Below are 21,192 nucleotides of genomic sequence, written 5' to 3' on the forward strand. Positions count from 1 at the left end.
GCTGAGTGATACAATGCTAAGGGGACAGAACAAAAGTTCCTCAAGTGTAAGATGGGCACACTTGATATTACAAACATTAGTAAGACTTTAAGAACGCAACACTACAACAATTACTTCTCAAAAAAGATAGGAGTTACTATGTATGTATCTACATTCTACAAGCATCGACGAAATCACAAGCAAACACCTATCTACAAGCAACGGCGAAATCACAAGTTACTGAATATGGACAGGAGACCAAGTTCATCAGAAGTATTGAAATCACCTGCAAGAGTGCCATTTGTCACAATTGCACACAAAACCCTCTTCCTGGCCACCACGTACCAAGCTGCCAGTAAGTGCCCATCCACAAATCCGGCAGACTGGTGCGTCAGCGAGCCCCTCACCTTTTCTAGCATCTCATCCATGTCTTCCCTCTTCACATGGAGGTTACACTAGCTCCTCCTTTACCTGCTCACGCGCTGCCATCAACGAGATTGCCTCCTGCCCTGCCACGTAAACTAAGACAAAATTAATTTGATCTGACTAATATAGTAACTAATTAATCTCACACACCATTCAAACAATTTATTACTACAATGAAAATAAGAATAGCAGATGATTGAATTTGTGGAAAAGAAAATACAGAGCAAATGACAAGAATATACATCGATTCAGGTCCAAATTACTATCTCAGTGGCTGTTGTAACATATACTAACATCCTTCAATAGCTAGTAACATATACTAACATATTACTATCGATTCAGGTCCAAACATCCTTCAATAGCTAGTAACATATACTAACATCCTTCAATAGCTAGTAACATATACTAACATATACAAGCGCCGTGGATTAAGCATGACTACAAGAGTATAACCATCACCGAGCAGACCAAGAGAGATGTAGTGACCTGGATGGGTGACCTGGTGACTACAATATTCATGAAGAAGACCAGGTAAAATGCCTTAGAATGGCACGTCGTCCTCGTTGCTGATGAAGAGCTTCTCCATGAGGGTAGCAGTGCCTACCATATCCTCCTAGCTGCCGATGAAGTTCTGCTCCATGAGGGTAGCAATGCCGCCAATGCGTGACATAAATATGGTTTGCGTCTTACATTCAGTTGAACAAGAAGACGAATCAGTTGAAGAAAACCACGCATGAACTGGAGTGGTACTTCTGTGTTAGGCTACGGGTAGCAGTTTCTCAAGTGACCAAACATCCTTCAATAGCTAGTAACATATACTAGCTATTGAAGGAGGTATAAACACCTGAACACCGAACACCCATCTAACATGGGTGGCCGATTTGATAAATGCAGCTGAAGGAACTTGGAATGAAAGCCTGGTACGTGACACTTTTATACCTCCAGATGCAAATGCAATTCTCTCCATCCCTCTTGGTGGAATTGAAAGTGATACTCTAGCCTGGGCTTTTGAGAAGCATGGTATGTACACAGTGCGGTCGGCCTACCATCTTTTATCAAATGCTGCTATGGAAAGACGCCACAATGGTCCGACTTCCTCTGCAGGTCATGACCTTCCTATGGTCGCCGGCAGCCGCGTGGCGTGCACGAGCGGCGCCTCGGTGCCCTGGCTCGCCTCCCACCTGTACAGGCCGACCTTGCGCCAGAGACAGACGCCATGGTGTTCGAACCACGTGTTCGGGGAGAGGAGCAGGCATGGCTTCTGGAGGCGGAGGTGCGCACGGTGGAAGGACGCGTCGCCGGAGATGGTGCATCGCCACGCCTTGCACGCGCAGCTGAGCCGCAGCAGCGACTCGACGGGCAGACGGGCCAGGATCTCCGAGACCAGCTCGTGAGGCATGTACGGCGTTCCCGTCGGCCTCTTCTTCTTGGCTGCTGGCGGTGCCCTCTCGCCGCCGTCGTCCATGGCCTGGCCGGACGCCGGATGAATGGATCTCTGATTCTCAGCCCGCGTGCATGATGCCAAAACGAGGTCAGACACGGGGGATATTTGCACAAGATTGCGTTCGTCAAACTGCTACTACTACCTCCGTGCGGATGTAACAAACTAAAACGGCGAACAAGGCCTGATAAAAAGAGTAGGTGACAGGACGAGAACATGGCCATGCGGATGGAACAAAAGTAAAACAAAGAATTAGAATAGGATGGATTACCCGCTGGAAGATGCGCTCGCCATCAGCACCTCCTCGCATCGTTCCGCCGGCCATGGCGCTTGCTTTGCTCTCCTCCTCGTCTACCACCACTGGCTACTCCTCGCCCTTATCATCAGCACGGACGGTCGCTCGCCATCAAAACCTCCTCGTGTTGTTCCGCCAGCCATGGCGCTCCCCTCCTCTCCTCGACAAGTAAAAGTCAAAGTCAAAGTCAAAGTCAAAGTCAAAGTCAAAGTCTAAGTCATAGTCACACGCGAAACCCGCACGCGGTGTGTCACCGGGGGCCTCTACTTATAGAGCCGGCTTGCAGAGGTTTGAAGTTTTAGAAGGGAAAAGAGTGAGTGCGAGCGGGAAGAAGAAGACGGATGGGAAAATGACTAACTTGGATCCTCTCATGATTATCTTCCCCTTGATTGTTGGGGGCCATTATGAACCGCTGAGATCAATTTGCCTTCCCATTGATTGTGGGGAGCCAAATCAATAACGTGGACTGCGTGGTGATTAAATGACCTATAATTACGAGAGGGTGGCTCAATTTCCCAGAGGTAGTAATGGACGGTGGTTTTCCGGGCGTTCTTTCGTAGGAGAAGCCGATGCTTCGTGACAAGGCTCAGGTTTTCTACAGACGAGTCTTAAATCCACCGTTCACTCCAATCGAAAGGTCCTTTTCTTATCTTCCTTAATTCTGTTACTAATTGAGTAAGCTGACGCCATCATTGTACGTTTGAGAAGATAGAGCTCCCTATGTTAGCTGGAACATGGAGAACAAAAGTATAAGCTGTGGAGGAATACGTACGATGTCCCGAACTCTCGATTGGGCGACGAAGAATTGCTAAACTGCACACGTGCGCGAGGCGGCGGGCAGGCTCCTAACCTCCGACGACACCATCTCCATTGGAGCGTACTTCACCTACACAACTGGAGACAACAGCCGCGCCGTCAATGGTTTCCTCAGCGTTTCTGCAGTCAGCCAATGTGTACAGATGCTGTTTAGAAGAAGTAGCTCTCAACGACAGTGACGACGCAACGAGGCAACGACAGGTGGTCAGGCCTTGTTTGCTGCGCAGCTGCCTACCAGAGTACCGGGTGGCCGACGGTTGAACACGTGAAATATACTAGCGAAATGAGGAAGCCGAGTACATCAAAACATATAGTAATAACCGATTGATCTTACATATTACATCACCCATACAGTAATAACCCTACAACAAATGAGCCTCTACAGTTGAGTACTTACCTTACAGATGAAAAACATAAATACTAGTACTCGTTTTGCTATTGTCTATTCATCCTTACTAAAACTTGGTGTATCCAGCAAGCCAGAACCAGATGGAAACAAATACAAACTATTGGCCTCCCACTGCCAGTGTGAAACACACGCGCCAAAGTTGATATCTACATGTGCGCCTCAAAATCAAAAAAATACATCATCTGATATCAATTGAGGCTCAACGACTAGCAACACATGAACTCCAACCATTCCATGGTTTCTTCACCACAGTGACATGCTATCCAATCAACAAAGATAACAAATAGCTGCAATGAGCTGGATGCTGGGACACCATGTCCACAAGTTTGTGCCACGGAGGCGAGGAGTCGTCCGCCTCCAAGCAATAGCCCAGCAGTGGCCAGGGCCCGAGCGACACCCAACAGTGATCCAGGTCCGAGCGCTGGAAGTCCCGGTGAGCTGTACGAAAAAACCGTCAAGCGGTGAGCTGCACGAAAAATCCGTCAAGTTAATCCATCCAGCAGAGATCAAACGAGAGGTCATGACCACGTGATGATACATATTCCTCAACTACTTATTAATAATGCCTACACCACACATGGATCCATACTTTATAACTTGCTGCACAACAAGCAATGCCAACAACATTAAGAAGAATAAACGGAGGAAAGTGCATACAGGTTCACGTAGGTACAATCAGTATGAGATGATTAAAATGCCTAGGAGCATACTTGAGCGATTGAACTCTAAAAATTGCACAAGGTGCAACAGTTCTCGGTTAAGAACTGAACTAGCACAAAACGAAACCACATAGGCATTGATTTGGTTCCAAAAGAATAACCTGGAACTGCCACCCCGACCAGAAACTTAAGCCAGCCATCTACTGACCAATGCTCCGACACAACAAAACACGAGCACAAACATGGCATCTACTCGTCCTCAAAATTTGTAGAGAAACTTGGGGTCACATCCAAGAAGTGAACTCAAGCCAAATTTGTATTTTATGAAACATGAAAATAGCAGTGACATATTTTGATGCCAATAAAAAAAAGTAATGAGAAGGGATTTCTCATAAAAGTGCTCACATTCAATTCTTTTAGATGTCACATTTATGAATTAATTATAGGCAGACGTATAGGACTTTTACCTTCTACTGGCTCCTCGAGAAGTACTTGTGGACCTTGATGTCTAGCACTGATCGAAGCCGCTCCCTGTGTAACACATCGTCCACCGGCAGCGTTGCTCCCTTTACAAGCAGATGCGTGACACAGTAGAAAGCAAATTCCAGCCTGAGTGTCTCAGTACAAGTTGAAGATTTCGCCAACCTGAGGAGTGTTCTTGACGCTCAGCATGCGCACAGACAGAGGCCCCATGCTGAACTCATCCTCCTCCTTCTTTACCTGCTGCCAGAAAGGAGACATCAAGCAAAAGAGAACTATATCAATAACTACTTTTAACCATCCACAAATAAAAGCTAATTGAGACAACGAGGCCTGTAAGCCAAATAAATGGACAGGAAAACTGTGAGTTCTCGATGCTTACACTGGCAGCGTCTTCCTATGCTATCGACGTCATTGCTCATGGGGCGATACCGATCTGGACAGGGGACAAAACGGAATCAGCAGCAGTTATAAGACTCTGAGAGATCCACACACACATTGCATTGACAGAACACATACTGTAGTCATATAGTTTGTCAATATGTTGTGAAAAACATTCCGATAGCCTACACAAAACTACTACTGGTATGTAAGATTAGGTGAGAAAATATGAATGTTAATTCTCTGTTGGTTCTAGACTGTTCTATCTAATTATCTATGCCTACAACCATGTTGTTCCCAACATGATAAGATCAAAAGCAATTTGATCAGAGACGACAAATAAGGAGTGTCCATTGTTATTGAACCTTAAGCCTAAATAAAAATACTTCAGACCAGCAACAACCAGTCCTAAACATTTGATAAGAGGATACTTCTAAAATCAACTGCACAACCTAGGATTGATATTTATGCAGAGCACTGGTCACACGACCAATTGAGCATAACAAAGCCAAAAACATCAGGCAACTATTACTATCGAAGCAACGTTGATACCGCAAGATAAATATCATCCACGCAAGTTAGCGTACACAAGCGCCGTGGATTAAGCATGACTACAAGAGTATAACCATCACCGAGCAGACCAAGAGAGATGTAGTGACCTGGATGGGTGACCTGGTGACTACAATATTCATGAAGAAGACCAGGTAAAATGCCTTAGAATGGCACGTCGTCCTCGTTGCTGATGAAGAGCTTCTCCATGAGGGTAGCAGTGCCTACCATATCCTCCTAGCTGCCGATGAAGTTCTGCTCCATGAGGGTAGCAATGCCGCCAATGCGTGACATAAATATGGTTTGCGTCTTACATTCAGTTGAACAAGAAGACGAATCAGTTGAAGAAAACCACGCATGAACTGGAGTGGTACTTCTGTGTTAGGCTACGGGTAGCAGTTTCTCAAGTGACCAAACATCCTTCAATAGCTAGTAACATATACTGCTTTATAAACAAAAGTTTTAGTTCACAAGATATACACATTGTACAGTAAAAACGTCACATTTAAGGTGTATGAAATTACTTGCAGGAAATTGTAACACTTTAAATTACACGATGGAGTAATACATTAATATATGCGGAACATGTGGTTCTGATTTTATGCATGGAAGGACATTTACTAATTAATTTATTCACACAATAACAAACTATTTGGCCCATGACAATCAATTCTATCAAGATATGATATCACTCAAGGTCTGCCTACAAATGACCATCCTGACATCTTATGTATGACAATGACTATAAGAGAACCATAGTAATGCTACCAATCGGCTGGTTTGTGGAAAGATAGCCAACAACACAAAAAAAGGTTAATAAGTTGCTGAGTGACGCAATGCTAAGGGGACAGAACAAAAGTTCCTCAAGTGTAAGATGGGCACACTTGATATTACAAACATTAGTAAGACTTTAAGAACGCAACACTACAACAATTACTTCTCAAATAAGATAGGAGTTACTATGTATGTATCTCTACATTCTACAAGCATCGACGAAATCACAAGCAAACAACTATCTACAAGCAACGGCGAAATCACAAGTTACTGAATATGGACAGGAGACCAAGTTCATCAGAAGTATTGAAATCACCTGCAAGAGTGTCATTTGTCACAATTGCACACAAAACCCTCTTCCTGGCCACCACGTACCAAGCTGCCAGTAAGTACCCATCCACGAATCCGGCAGACTGGTGCGTCAGCGAGCCCCTCACCTTTTCTAGCATCTCATCCATGTCTTCCCTCTTCACATGGAGGTTACAACAGCTCCTCCTTTACCTGTTCACGCGCTGCCATCAACGAGATAGCCTCCTGCCCTGCCACGTAAACTAAGACAAAATTAATTTGATCTGACTAATATAGTAACTAATTAATCTCACACACCATTCAAACAATTTATTACTACAATGAAAATAAGAATAGCAGATGATTAAATTTGTGGAAAAGAAAATACAGAGCAAATGACAAGAATATACATCGATTCAGGTCCAAATTACTATCTCAGTGGTTGCTGTACTACTAGTATTTGAATAGGGAAAATTACTAAATGACCTCCAGATTGGATCAACTACTACTCCAAGCAAGTATCTCTTCCATTATATACCAGGAACAAATGCATCTCACTAAAAGAATTCATGATTGTTTGTTTGTATCTTGTAATTCAGAGAAGTAACTACCAGATAAACACATGATAGCAATGCATGAAACAAATTGCCTAGGAATGAAGGATTTACCTACCTATGGAAAGCAGACCCAGCTTTGTCAAGGGAAAAAATACGTAGTATGTCGATAGATGCTACTATCTTCAATGTTGCATTCTTCTAAGAGTAAAAACTAGAGATGAGTGGAACAAATAGTAAGAAGTCATCCATTTCCGTGCATAACATTCGTTATGATTAACCAAAAATAGCATGTATTAAAAGTCATTTTTCAGTAGACAATGGTTTTATATAATTGGGCTGGGGAAACATATATTGGTCCAATCATACTATAGGAGACAACCACTTAGAGGCAAGTCAATAATACATATCTAAATAACAAGAGATGGCAAACTATAATAAATGATGCACATCTTGTGATTATTCTCCTTTCTGGTTCCGTAGTAATACGAAAATAGAAATGGGAATACAACCTATTTACCAGCAGATTTTTTTTCTGTTTTTAAGAAACAACTTTGATCTAGTAGTAAAGCCTAGCTCCAACAAGTACAACAAGCACACAAGTAGGAATACAAAATCAGCAAGTGATAGTAAGTAGGGTCAACACCTACTACATCAGAAGGTACAACTGCCATTAGGAGATGGCAACCAACCAATAGCAATATGTCAAATGAGCCCATGACTGAGTCCTAGGTGTACAACTACCAAAATAGAACCTAAACGAGCATTGTCATCGGTTAGATGACCGGAATACCAAATCACATAGAGGAAAAAGGTGAGAAACCAGAAAACTCACCCCAACCCACAAAGTCGAAGAAACCGCTGCCATAGTCACATACAAGGCTGGATAAATGGACACTTACCTGCACAAGAAGATTATAAGAGACATACGAAAAGATAAATGTCCAGTGTCCACTATCACAAAACACATGCCTTTTTATGACTACCACTTGTATGATAAGTAGAATATAGATTCAGACAAGATCATAACAATGTTCTTGTCTGAACCAAATTTTGACGACATAACAAAATTCAATGCAAGACTAGAAAGGAAATAGGACGAACAAGAGCAAAGTGTAGCCACATGCTATACAATGCATACATTGCTGCGAGATAAAATCCCCCTCGCGTCGCTCCCCCAGGCGACGCCAGGGGCTAACCTAGCACCGCCACCGACCCTCTCCGCCCGTGCCTACCCTGCCGCCGCCGGCCGCCGGACTCCTCCGCGGCGGTGGCGGCACCCCGCTGCCGAAGGTGGTTGGGGGGGTCCTGTGCGCGTGGTGGAGACCGGCTCGTGGGGGCGTTCGCGGTCGGGCATGTGGATGCCGAGCCGGCGGGCTCGGATGGGGGCTGCGGTGGCGGCCGCTTGCCGGCGCCGGGGTGGCCATGGCTGCTCGGCTGGCGGTGATCGTCCTCGGTGCGGGGCCTTGCGGGGCGGCCTGGTCTGCGTCCCTGCAGATCGAGATCCGCTCGATTTGGGGCGTGTAGGTCACCGCTGCTCAAGGAGGCCAGGGCGGCGGCCCTGGGACGCCGTGGTGGCGTGGTGGGTCGGGGTGGTGCCCCCAACAGCGTGCAGCCGGCAGGGGCGGCCGGTCTGCAACTCCGGCGGCTGACCGGAGAAGAGGATGCCGGGGCGGCGGCCCCGGGCTTGCACGGTTGTCTCGTCGACGACCTGTTGCGGTGCTGTAGCGCCTGCACTGCACGATTGTTGATGGCCGCGGTGGTGGCGGTGAGCCGTGGTTGAGGATGGCGGCGCGGCGGCGCCGCTTTGGTGGGCGGGGCGCTGGATCCTGCTGATCTGGTGCCTCCTGGTCGGTGGCAGGCTGATCAGAGGGGTCGCCTTGCTGCGCGTGTATGCCGGAGCGGCGGCTCCGGGAGCTACTTGGTTGTGTTGCTATGCCTCTTGCCGCATGGGTGGCAGGGCATGCTTCCGTGGGCGTGGTCATCGTCCCTCTCGCCCGTGGTCTTCCTCGCAGGGCGGCATGGTCTGTCTTCGTGATGGTCCAGTGGTGGTGGCTATCGTGGCCCTCCGGACGAAAGTCTTGCACTGACCTAGTCAGTGCCGACAACGGCGGCGCTTGCGGGCGCCGTCTTCCTCCTTGGGGGCGTTTTTGTGGAGTCCCGACACCCTACTACCCTCACTCCGGGGTGAAAACTCAAATCCTTCTCGGATTGGACGACGGCGGCGTCTTTTGACGTCGTCTCCTCCTTGGAGGCGTTGTTTTTTGGAGTGTTGGGTGCCTTTCCCTCTTGGGTTTGTGCTACTGGTAGGGTCGGCGTCTTCGGGTGTTGTCGGCGTGCGAATGCCGCCGGCTTGTTTCTTGCGGCATGCCTCACCCTACGAAGCTTGAAAGGCCTAGCCGTTCCTTTCGGCTTTGACTTCCTTTCCGGGGCCGTAGACCGGGCGGTCGTAGTGCTCGCCGTTGCCGTCGTGCTGGTGTCGTCTGGTGGCGCTCCAGACCTAGTTCAGCTAGGTAGTGAGGCCTTGTGTTGGGTTTTTGCCAGTTCTCCTTGAAAAACTGTGCCGTTGGTTTTCCTTGTCTGGTTTCCCTATAAACCGGACACGTGTGTTGTGTTTGTATCGGTTTTCGGCCAGTTTTCCTTATAAACTGGCCAATTTCCCTCTTCTTAATGAAAAGGCAGAGCTCCTGCCGGTTGCTCCAAAAAAAATGCATACATTCACTACACAACAAGCTAGCTATGGCATTGCTATGGTATTGCAACAACCAGCAAAAAACAGATTGGCATGTAATCATGGCACGGAATCTGGAGTATTGAGGAAAGGTTACAGAGCTCAGCTATTGATCGTGCAACCGGTGCATTTTTGCCAATACGGCAATACCTTGAGACAGGAAAGAGGTGGATAGTGCAATCATCTGCTACTCCAGCTTGGTGTTCTTCTCAACAACAACCTCACGTTTCTCCTGCAACACAAATTTAGAATCTAACTCATCATGGAATGGAGCAACCAAGTACTATATACAATGAGAACATGAGCTGGGTAAGTTTGGTTCAAATTCAGATATACAACAAGATTGATATCGTTTTTCTCTCAAGCAACAGAATGGCTAAGTAGTGGATCAAAAGTAAAAAAACTTGCATCCACACCATGGTTTAAAAAGCGTCGCTTAGTCGTCGCCTAGGCGACAGGGCGCTCCCCCTCCGCTTTGTAAAAACAGCCGCTTTAGGCGCCTAGGCATATCCAAAGCGCCCGCCTAGGCGTCGCCTAGGCGCCAAAGCGCCCTCCCTCCTTAAGGCGCCAAGGCGTCGCCTTAAAAACCATGATCCAGACGGAGTCACGTGGCACAAAAACAGTAAATTATCATTGCTCTCTAAAAGCCACCAAACATAAGCTACAAAAAGAGCTTCAGTACCATTGATTTAAAAGCTATGGACAAATTCTCATTACTCACTAAAAGATTCTGAACAATAAAATTTACTCATCCATTATAGATCAGTACCACGAATATATGTGCAACTTATGTACAGGATATAAAAAAACCTGAACACGATATTTCTCCAGCATTTCCCAGTTCTGTAAACTCCATCATGGTTCACACAAGACTCAGGAGCATATGAAGAATGCTTCTCTTTGTTAGGCCTTAATTTTGGAAAAGAAATAGTTAAACGTAAGTTCAAAACAACAGAATACATAGTGGATGTGAACCATATTTGGAACAATATGAAACATAAATTAAGCTAAGATGGTTAACAAAGAGCATCATAAACAATTTAGAAAGCATTATACCATACTATCATTTATTAATGGAACACTGGTATTCCAGGGAATAAGCATGGCAAAAGAACCCACCATATGACCCTGACAGGTAACCCTTCAAGCAACTAAGACGCAAAGCAGCATTCATCTTTTCAAAATTCTGATCAGAAGATTGCTCCTTGTTTGTTCGCTTGTTTCCACTTAGATCACTTCCACCACTGTTAGTAGAAATTATTTTACAGATAATAAGTGCTCATATCTAGGATCAGACTAGAAAATACAAGGGATAGCAAGTTGTTAAAAGCTAGCAAATCTTCTGGTATACATAAAACACTCTCTATGGTCCTCATCATCTATGTAACCTCCTGAGAGTGGTACTAACTGAGCACACTATGGGGACTGATCTACAATACCAACGACATGAGCAAAATGAGCACCCCATTGCCTGCACACAAGACGGTCTCCCCAGGTGTCCCAAACTATAACACCAATATTCCTTCTAGGGTTATTTTTGCAATAATGGGGCCAAAACGATCAGATGCGATAGTCACAAATATATAACCACTTGAAGCATTCACTTTGTGAGTCCTCTTCGCCCAGTCAGTTGTAAAAGTTATTTTCTGATCTTTTTATCATTTCTTATGTAATGATTTGCATTTGTGGAGCCAAATGGGTTAGGATTCTTTATAATCCTAGCCATACATAGAGCTACAACTCATGCTATATTAACCTTGGTTGTTCTGCCATCTTGGATGGGTTTGGTCCTGGACATTTTCCACTAAGAATCCACTTTCCAAAGCATTTCAAGCAGAAGTTATGGGCGTATGGAGTCTGCAAGAGAAAAAATGCAAAATCATGATTAGAAACAGGTGTAGAAAAGATCTTGAATAAATGTGAACAAGAATAGTTATCCTGTGTAGAGTATTTAGATAGAATACAAATCTACGAGGAATGCTGGAAGAAGCTCAAACATAACATAGCATCAAACGAGCAGGAATAGTAATTGGAATTGTTAGATTATACGCAAAAAGTGTATGAGCATGTGATAAATATTTCCATTCATTAGCTAGTTTTGATGAATATACTAGTCTGGTTTCAAATATAGTAAATGATAAAAGGCTCAGCATGTCTCCAGATTCCAGAACATAATGAAGGAGCGGATATGCCAAGCAACCTTTTATACACTTCACAATTTCTTTATACCAATCAATATTCTAACTGCAATGTCAATCACATTTTCAAGTATCTTGACACATACACAAAAGAATAAACCGTCTAGATAGTAGACACTAGCTACTATCGAGGCAAAACACTTGATTTTGTATTACAATCCACAGCTAGTCTCCAACTTGCAACAATTTAGACTAACTGTCATCAAGCACCTCAAAGAAAGATAAGAGCTTCCACAACAATCTTAAATAGAACATCTACATCTCATATCGAGTTGCATGCAATACAAAATAAGGGACATAGGAAACAATATTATCAAGAACGGTGCTTCCATGTTAGGAAAGAAAACAAAGGGTACCAAACAATTAACTGCAATGGTGTCTTTGTAGAAATGGCTGCATTGTTTTGACCTAACCATTTCTCTTATAAATGGAAACCAATCCATGCTTTTACCGTCCTATAGTGTATTGTGCAATCCACTATCAGGAATTTTCGATAAGAAACAGTTTCCTGCTTGATGCAACCATTTCAATGACAATAAAATGAAGTATGAGTTTGATCTCTAGAAAAACATGTTTACATTACAAGACACAAATTGAGGGGCAACATATTACATGTATTCAAGCTACAATGGCACAAGATAACACACACTACATAAAGAAAGGCATTAGAGGAATGAAATACACTGAAACAACAGACGCAAGCACTACCAGTGAGGAATGAAATAGTACATTTTGAACCATTGATTCGAAGGGCATAACATGGCTGGACCAAGTGTAAAACCTGGATGCTCAATTAGCCATACAGACTTATATTTTAGGCATACTCTTACAGCTCGCAAAGTATATGATATGAAAATATGGATTAGAAACTGATTATGAGTAGGCACAAATTCTAGGTTTCAAAAGACGGTGGTATTCTCCTAAATTACTTTAACACCATGTCTCAAGAAAAAATATAGCTTTCTAGCTAATTATACAACACTGGCACATATAAAGACAGTAGTTGCATATCCAAACCGAAGTGAGGAGTAGTATAGATTAAGTTCCTAATTCTATTTAAATCTTTATGAAGAAGCAGAAAACTTGTCAATTTCACACTGAACGTAGCTTTCTTGGCAAATTATAAAATACTGGCAAAATAAAAAAAAAACATAGCGGCATATTACAGAAAGGAAAAGTAGTCAGATTTAGGTCCATACTTCTATTTTGGGTTCAAACTACATAATCAAATCCTGCATATTATTGAAGGGAAAAGTAGTGCAGATTCAGTATCTAATCTTTCTATAAACAAAATCTGCACTGAATTTTGGAAATAAACCAACAAATCTGCACTGAATTTTCAATTCTGAAATTTCAAGATCAGATGCTAAAGTGAAAATTTTAAAGCATGCTTTGTCACATAATTTACGAGGCTGCAAATGCGATCAAACTATTCAAGCATGATCGAATTACAAAACGCCGCTACAGCTGCGAGCAAACATCTTCGAGCATGACTAAATCTTGTAGCAGCCAACTTAAATATCCGAGTAACTTGCACCGAAATAGAGAAAGTGATCAACTTACAATTCTGACCAAGCGATTACACACATCCAGGAGAACAAAAACTATACTAGTTACGGTTACGGGTCCAATTTGTGAAGTTCCAAATAAGTGTGCAAGCAAGGTTTGAATGGGAAGGAGCAAAGAAGCAATGCAATGCAATCGAAAACCCGCAATGTGAACCAACAAAATTAAGACCGGCATCATTGGTTGCGACGCAAACGCGTTGCGGAGAAAGATCTATTTTTTCTTCTTCTTTTGCATACACCCGGGGAGTGGGGCCGGGGCAGGCTCCTGCGACAGAGCGCGACGAGGTGGGAAGGGAAGGGATGATTCGAGGTCTCACCGGCGTGCGGGTCGAAGGGGACCGACTGAGCTGCTGGGGTGGAGCTTTGCGGTCGCGAAGGCCATCTTCCCTCCGTGGATCTCGTTCTGGTCGGCGTCCTCCTCGTGGGCGAGCGACGGAGCCGGACCTCGTAGGAGAGGGGCGGGCGGGAGGAGGTCCGTCAGGCAGCGGGAGAGCCGCGCGAGGCCGGGCAATTGTGGATGATGTCGTCCGGCGGGAGAGCTCGACTGGAGTCGCGGGGCGGCGAGGGGAGAGGCGGCCGGCCAGTCGCGGCGTTGTGGTTGAGTGGCGCGAGCGGTGGTGATCGAATGCCCAGTTGCGGCGTTCGGTTACTCCGCGTGATTAGTGTCTCATAAGAGTACCCAAAATTACATTAACTGCAGGCTATTTACAAGGACGCCTCGAATTGCATACAGTACCTAGGAAAATTACAATGCTGGCATGTCGACCATTTACTGCTGATTAATTCGTTGTCTCCAAAAACCACCTAAAACGTCTCCTCGTCTTTCTACCCGGCCGTGATTATTATAGCCTCCAAACACCGCTTCACATTCATCAATTTCCTACACCGTAATTATTATAGGCTTATTATAGCCGATGCATGAATTTATAGGGAGGAAGGGTAACGGGAGTACCGAAGCTAGCGATTTGATTTACCACCAAAGCTACTAGTATCACTCTACTCAATAATATAAATGTTTTGCCAAACTAATTATGGAACGGACCGTAGTACTCCACCACTAGGGAAAAATCACTTTCATCGCCATACAACGGGAATATATGATTTTATGGTCACTCGATACGATTTAGCCACTCACATACAATCACGGCTGCGTATGGAGACTCATATATATTTGCTGATGTGGCGAGTTGTGCCATGCGGGACCTGCTGTGAGCTAACTTTACACATGTGACCAGCACATGGCATGTGTCGGCCACCACTCCTCTCTATTGACGTCCCTGATCTCCGGACCAAGGGCTCGATTTCCTCCGATCAACGAGCATGCACCGCCTCACGTTGGTTGTATCCCACTCATCGGTGGCAACAAGGAACTCATATCGCTAGTGTCTTCACCCTCTGACCATCGCTCTTCCGGGTGCCCCTGCACGGTTGTTTCGGTGGCGCCACACACTAGTTGGCTCTCAATCCATCCCCGACCTAACTTCAAGCACGACAAATTTTTTTTGGCACCGACGCCGTCTTTGGAGCACACCAACGTTCGCCATCCATGTTGCCGCCTTCGTGCACCCCTAGATTCCTACGCCCAACCAAGCATGCTCAGGATGAGCTCCTTCCCCTCTCCCCTTTGTTCTCGGTCACATGTGTTCCTTGTGATGTGCTCGACTGGCGGATGGGACGGCGGTGGTTCACGGCTTCTTCCGTGCAGGGGAGGCGCGGTTCTGCGAGAGCGATTATGACTATATGGTGGCGTGTGCACGACAAGCGGGCAAGGGTGGAGAGGAGGAGCACGACATGCGGTGGAGCTCTGGCACGGTGTACAAAATGGATGGTGAAGTTGTGCGATTTTATTTCGTTATTAGGTGGGAACCGAGCGAGTTTTCTTTGCGTGGAAGTAAAAAAAGATTTTCGTTAGTTTTGCCAAATGAAACTCGGCTCTACCTTGACAGTGGGCCACGTAGTTTACCAAGTTAGCAAACACGACTCTCTGTCTGCACCAGTTATGGTATGTATGCGAGCCTCTATGTTGTATTCAGTGACCGCCTAAAATCGTCTCCTCGTCTTTCTACCCGTGATTATTATAGCCTCCATACACCGATTCACATTCATCAAATAGGTGATTATTATAGTCACATACAATCACGGCTGCACATGGAGACTCATATATATTTGCTGATGTAGCGAGTTGCAGCCTGCGGGGCATACTGTGAGCTAACTTAACAAATAGGTAAAGAATATCGACAAACAGATGTGCATCTCCTCTCATTTATTGTCAATCCGGCCACCTCAACCTCACCTCGGCGACCTTGACTCCCACGTCCCTATCATCTATGACAAGGCACAATTGGGACTACCCTAGCAGAGGACCCAGGCATATTACCACCGCCTCGGATCCCTTGCCCCGCTAGGACCGCGTTCAGTGGCTCTACCTCATCCCGTCGCTTGATTCCCCACTTCCGCCTGACCAGCACACCGCATGTGTCGGCCACCACTCCTCTCTATTGACGTCCCTGATCTCCGGACCAAGGGCTCGATTTCCTCCGATCAACGAGCATGCACCGCCTCGCGTTGGTTGTATCCCACTCATCGGCGGCAACAAGGAACTCATATCGCTAGTGTCTTCACCCTCTGACCATCGCTCTTACGGGTGCCCCTGCACGGTTTTTTCGGTGGCGCCACACACTAGTTGGCTCTCAATCCATCCCCGACCTGACTCCGAGCACGACAATTTTTTTTGGCACCGACGCCGTTTTTGGAGCACACCAACGGTCGCCATCCATGTTGCCGCCTTCGTGCACCCCTAGACTCCTACGACCAACCAAGCATGCTCAGGTTGAGATCCTTCCCCTCTCCCCTTTGTTCCCGGTCACATGTGTTCCTTGTGCCATGCTCGACGGACGGATGGGACGACGGTGGTTCACGGCTTCTTCCATGCAGGGGAGGCGTGGTTATGCGAGAGCGATTATGACTATATGGTGGCGTGCGACACGACAAGCGGGCAAGGGGGAGAGGAGGAGCACGACCTGCGGTGGAGCTCTAGCACGGTGTACAAAATGGACGGTGAAGTTGTGCGATTTTATTTCGTTATTAGGCGGGGAACCGAGCGAGTTTTTTTTTGCGTGGAAGTAAAAGAAGATTTTCGTTAGTTTTGCCAAATGAAACTCGGCTCTACCTTGACAGTGGGCCATGTAGTTTACCAAGTTAGCAAACACGAGTCTCTGTCTGCACCAGTTATGGTATGTATGCGAGCCTCTATGTTGTATTCAGTGACCGCCTAAAATCGTCTCCTCATCTTTCTACCCGTGATTATTATAGCCTCCAAACACCGATTCACATTCATCAAATAGGTGATTATTATAGTCACATACAGTCACGGCTGCACATGGAGACTCATATATATTTGCTGATGTGGCGAGTTGCAGCCTGCGGGGCATACTGTGAGCTAACTTAACAAATAGGTAAAGAATATCGACAAACAGATGTGCATCTCCTCTCATTTATTGTCAATCCGGCCACCTCAACCTCACCCCGGCGACCTTGACTCCCACGTCCCTATCATCTATGACAAGGCACAACTGGGACTACCCTAGCAGAGGACCCAGGCATATTACCACCGCCTCGGATCCCTTGCCCCGCTAGGACCGCGTTCAGCGGCTCTACCTCATCCCCGTCGCTTGATTCCCCACTTCCGCCTGACCAACACACCGCATGTGTCGGCCACCACTCCTCTCTATTGACGTCCCTGATCTCCGGACCAAGGGCTCGATTTCCTCTGATCAACGAGCATGCACCGCCTCGCGTTGGTTGTATCCCACTCATCGGCGGCAACAAGGAACTCATATCGCTAGTGTCTTCACCCTCTGACCATCGCTCTTACGGGTGACCCTGCACGGTTGTTTCGGTGGCGCCACACACTAGTTGGCTCTCAATCCATCCCCGACCTGATTCCGAGCACGACAATTTTTTTTGGCACCGACGCCGTTTTTGGAGCACACCAACGGTCGCCATCCATGTTGCCGCCTTCGTGCACCCCTAGACTCCTACGACCAACCAAGCATGCTCAGGTTGAGCTCCTTCCCCTCTCCCCTTTGTTCCCGGTCACATGTGTTCCTTGTGCCATGCTCGACGGACGGATGGGACGACGGTGGTTCACGACTTCTTCCATGCAGGGGAGGCGTGGTTATGCGAGAGCGATTATGACTATATGGTGGCGTGCGACGCGACAAGCAGGCAAGGGGGAGAGGAGGAGCACGACCTGCGGTGGAGCTCTAGCACGGTGTACAAAATGGACGGTGAAGTTGTGCGATTTTATTTTGTTATTTCCTTCAATGTATTCAGTGACCGCAAGATGGTATTTACGTTGATCCCCCAACAAGTTAGGTACTGACGATGGATTTTGCTCATATTTGGTCTTAGCAAATCTAGTCGACCCGCATGCATGTAGTACGAGCTAGGATGCAATTAGTAATCCAATATGGTAAGTGGCCTAAGTGTACTAAAAAAACGTGCTTGCTTGAAACAGAAGAAAACATCATATCTTTGCTACTAGTAGTTTGCAAGACACCGTCCCGTGTGTAAAAATGCTTGAAAGGAGAATATAAATGGCATGATCCTTAGCTTGGACCGTTCCCCTCTCCCGCTACAGTGAGCAGGGCGATTTCTTGAGATCCACCAGGGGTTCCACCTCGCGAGCAAGGGGTCGGTGATTCTCCGCCCTCCGGCGGCCGCTCCGGCGGCGGGAGGACGGCGAATCGCCGATTCCCTGTTTGTACATAGTGTAGGCTCTCCTAGGGTTCCGCTCGTCGGTGTTGTGGAGGAGGAGACGCCGGCGATGCGGGTTTTGAAGACGGCGCCTCTCTCCTTCGTCGGTGGTGTTCCCTGGAGCTCCGGCGGCGTGCGTGTGTCTTCCTCGAGCTCGGCGTTCTGCGGATCGGCCGAGTTCTTCTTCCCCCGTGCGGATCGGAGGCGGCCGATCCGGTACCAGCTGATCTTGAAGATGAAGATGTCGTGGAGCTTGGCGATGAAGACGACGGCTTCGGATGTAGGTCCTCAGGGGCCATTGTCCGGCGACTTCCCGGCCGCGTGGGGGCTGCTTCCATTCCAAGGCGTTAGAGGAGCAGCGGCGGATCCGGCGCGCCACCGGCTCGTCCTTGTCGGCGTTGACATCGGGGTCTGGAGGGACCTATGTGTATTTTTTTGCTTTCTTCTGACCCTCTTTGTAAGACTCAAGCTTTAATGCCATTTTCTATTCCCGCAAAAAAAAATGGCATGATCCTTGTTTAGTACAAAAAAATGCATGAAAGGAGAACATAAATGGCCTGATCCTTGTTACTAGCAGATTGCAGGTAGGCTTGCTTATGTAGGACATTAAAATGATGGAACATGGACCTCGTCTGGTGACCTTGGTCGTCGCCATGCACCCGGCCTCGAACAAGCTCATTTTGTCGTGTCGATGGGGTGTGTGGCGAACCGATATGAGGGCATGCACCGTCCTTGAGGTGGTGGGCCGGCACTACCCCTGACTCGTCCGTTTATGTGGCTGACCCATATTAGGTAAACCCTAGTTGCGCTTGAGAGTATCTCAGTAGTTGTTAAGACCGATGTATGGTGCGGTGGTGGCATGGTCGGCCTCAGCAACAGCCTCTCCAATGAGCTCCTGGTTCACCAAAAAAATCTGTGGTTAGTAGGGTGGTGAAAACGGGTAAAACCTAAAATTCCATCGGCTAATTACGGTGGGGTGCACCAAATGATAATCCATATTAATGCACACATGTAATATGTTGGTGCCAGCTACGGTAAGCTAGTTAGGGTTTCCAATATGGCAATTAACATGCATGCATCTACAATTGCGTTCACCCGATGTTGACTTGACCGTGCAACCATATACATGGAGTCAAGAATAGGGTTTTTCTTGCGTGAAGTCAACTAGTCCGGCATGCACATGGAGAAACAAGGGAATAAGTTAGGGTTTTTTCTACCAGAAAATAGAATAGTCCAGTTTGCACGTGGAGAAACAAGGGAAGAAGTTGGGGTTTCTTCTACCAAAAAATAGAATAGTTGATGACTCTACAGACTTCTATATCACATCTACTCTACTCATCCAGAATTAATTCGACGGGGTTATGATTTTCACATTGCACCAACAATGGTTCATGCAACCATTGCTAGTGACTTCACAAGGGTGAGGTTTTTTTGGGAACCGAGCGTCATTATATATTATTTATGTCACAATCACCGTGCCCCCGTCCCGACAAACCAAGACGCCTATGCTTGAACCCTCACAAAACCATATCGACAGATACCTTTGTATAATGAAGATTGATTGGAAACTTCTTTGACCTAGTTTGCCTAGCTTGATATGAATTGGTACGTGCAATTCTCGGCACATGCTCATCGTACATATCTCATGTGATCGATCTCCACACAAAGTTGATATTGATCGATTCCTAGCGTGCTCTATGGAATATGACCGACACGGTAATACCTTGATCGACCCCACTTGCATGCCTCGATCAGCGATCAGACCAGTCGACCACCGTGGTTCCTCCAATGGTATTTTCAAAGACATGAAATTAAGTTGTTCTTATAAGATCGAATTACGTAGAATTAGTGGGTACATACTACTAGCATACAATTTTCTCTTATGAAATCGAATTACGTGTACACTTATTGCTTATAGCAAATACTAGTGGAGTACAAGAGATAAACAATTTGTTTCCCGCGCAGAATTTGGCCTCGACGAAATTTCTAAATGCATATTTTGAAGATGCTATAAGCCCATCGCTACAAATTTTGGTTTCTATATGGCCGACAACCGCCGGTCCGCCGCGTTCTTGTTGTGATGGTCGGGGAGGCCCGCAGCGGTGAGGATGGTGCGGAGCCGCGGTGGCTCGATCTGCGCGAATTAATGGGCATCGATCGAGATCCCGCGTGGCGGCGCAGCCTTTCGTGGCTCTGCTTTCCAGGCTGACATCGTGGTGCTCAAAGTCAAACCAAGTGTTGGGTGAGGCGCGCTGGTCAGACACGGTATACAAAATTGCCATCGACTCGGTTGGGTCCCGGACCCGGCAACCACAAGAGGTATGCTCCCGCTCCGCTGCATTTCTTTTCTGCAGCATCAACTCGATTGGGCGGCGCTGTCAGGACGACCATGTCCATCTTCTGCACAACCATAGGCCAAACTTGCAGCCAGAAAGCACAAGAGGCAAACAAGTGCAGCGTTGTCAAGGTCATCTGCAGTTAAACTATATGTAGTTGATAAAGTTTGACTTTGAACAAAAACTATATGCATTTTATTTTAGAAAGAAAGGAGGGAGTACCAAACAAAAGTCGATTAATTAGCAGATGTACGATGCAGAATCTGAAGCTAGAAATTACAAGAAGCAACAACGAAATCCTCGAATGCCACAGGTTTCACTTAAACTGGAATCAGGCTCTGAACGTAGGGAATTACGTCAACAGAGGAAATACAAAGCGGGTACTCGGATGAAATCTCATCGTGGTCGTCTTGTCGCGGGCTCCATGCTTTGCGCTGGTACTCAACCGTGCCCGTACTTGGGTTGTGATACCTCAAGTCCGTCATGCTAACTTTGTCCTTGCCGGTCTTGGTTTGGAGATTGAAGCGTCTAAGAAGCTGCGTTGTTCTAT

General features: G+C 46.4%; 1 long non-coding RNA gene across 2 annotated transcripts; it reads right to left on the bottom strand.

The window, feature by feature from the left end:
• Nucleotides 1-453: 453 nt before the first annotated feature.
• Nucleotides 454-10,016, bottom strand: LOC124651219. Of its 2 annotated transcripts, none has more exons than XR_006987315.1 (3): nucleotides 9,933-10,016; nucleotides 7,887-7,953; nucleotides 454-488 (listed from the first exon to the last, which is right to left on the bottom strand). It is a non-coding gene; the product is annotated as an uncharacterized LOC124651219 (long non-coding RNA). The 2 variants fall into 2 exon arrangements; XR_006987316.1 differs by lacking the exon at nucleotides 454-488 and adding an exon at nucleotides 6,739-6,760.
• Between the last annotated feature and the right edge of the window lie 11,176 nt (nucleotides 10,017-21,192).

This window comes from Lolium rigidum, chromosome 5, assembly GCF_022539505.1.
Source record: "Lolium rigidum isolate FL_2022 chromosome 5, APGP_CSIRO_Lrig_0.1, whole genome shotgun sequence".
NCBI lineage: Eukaryota > Viridiplantae > Streptophyta > Magnoliopsida > Poales > Poaceae > Lolium > Lolium rigidum.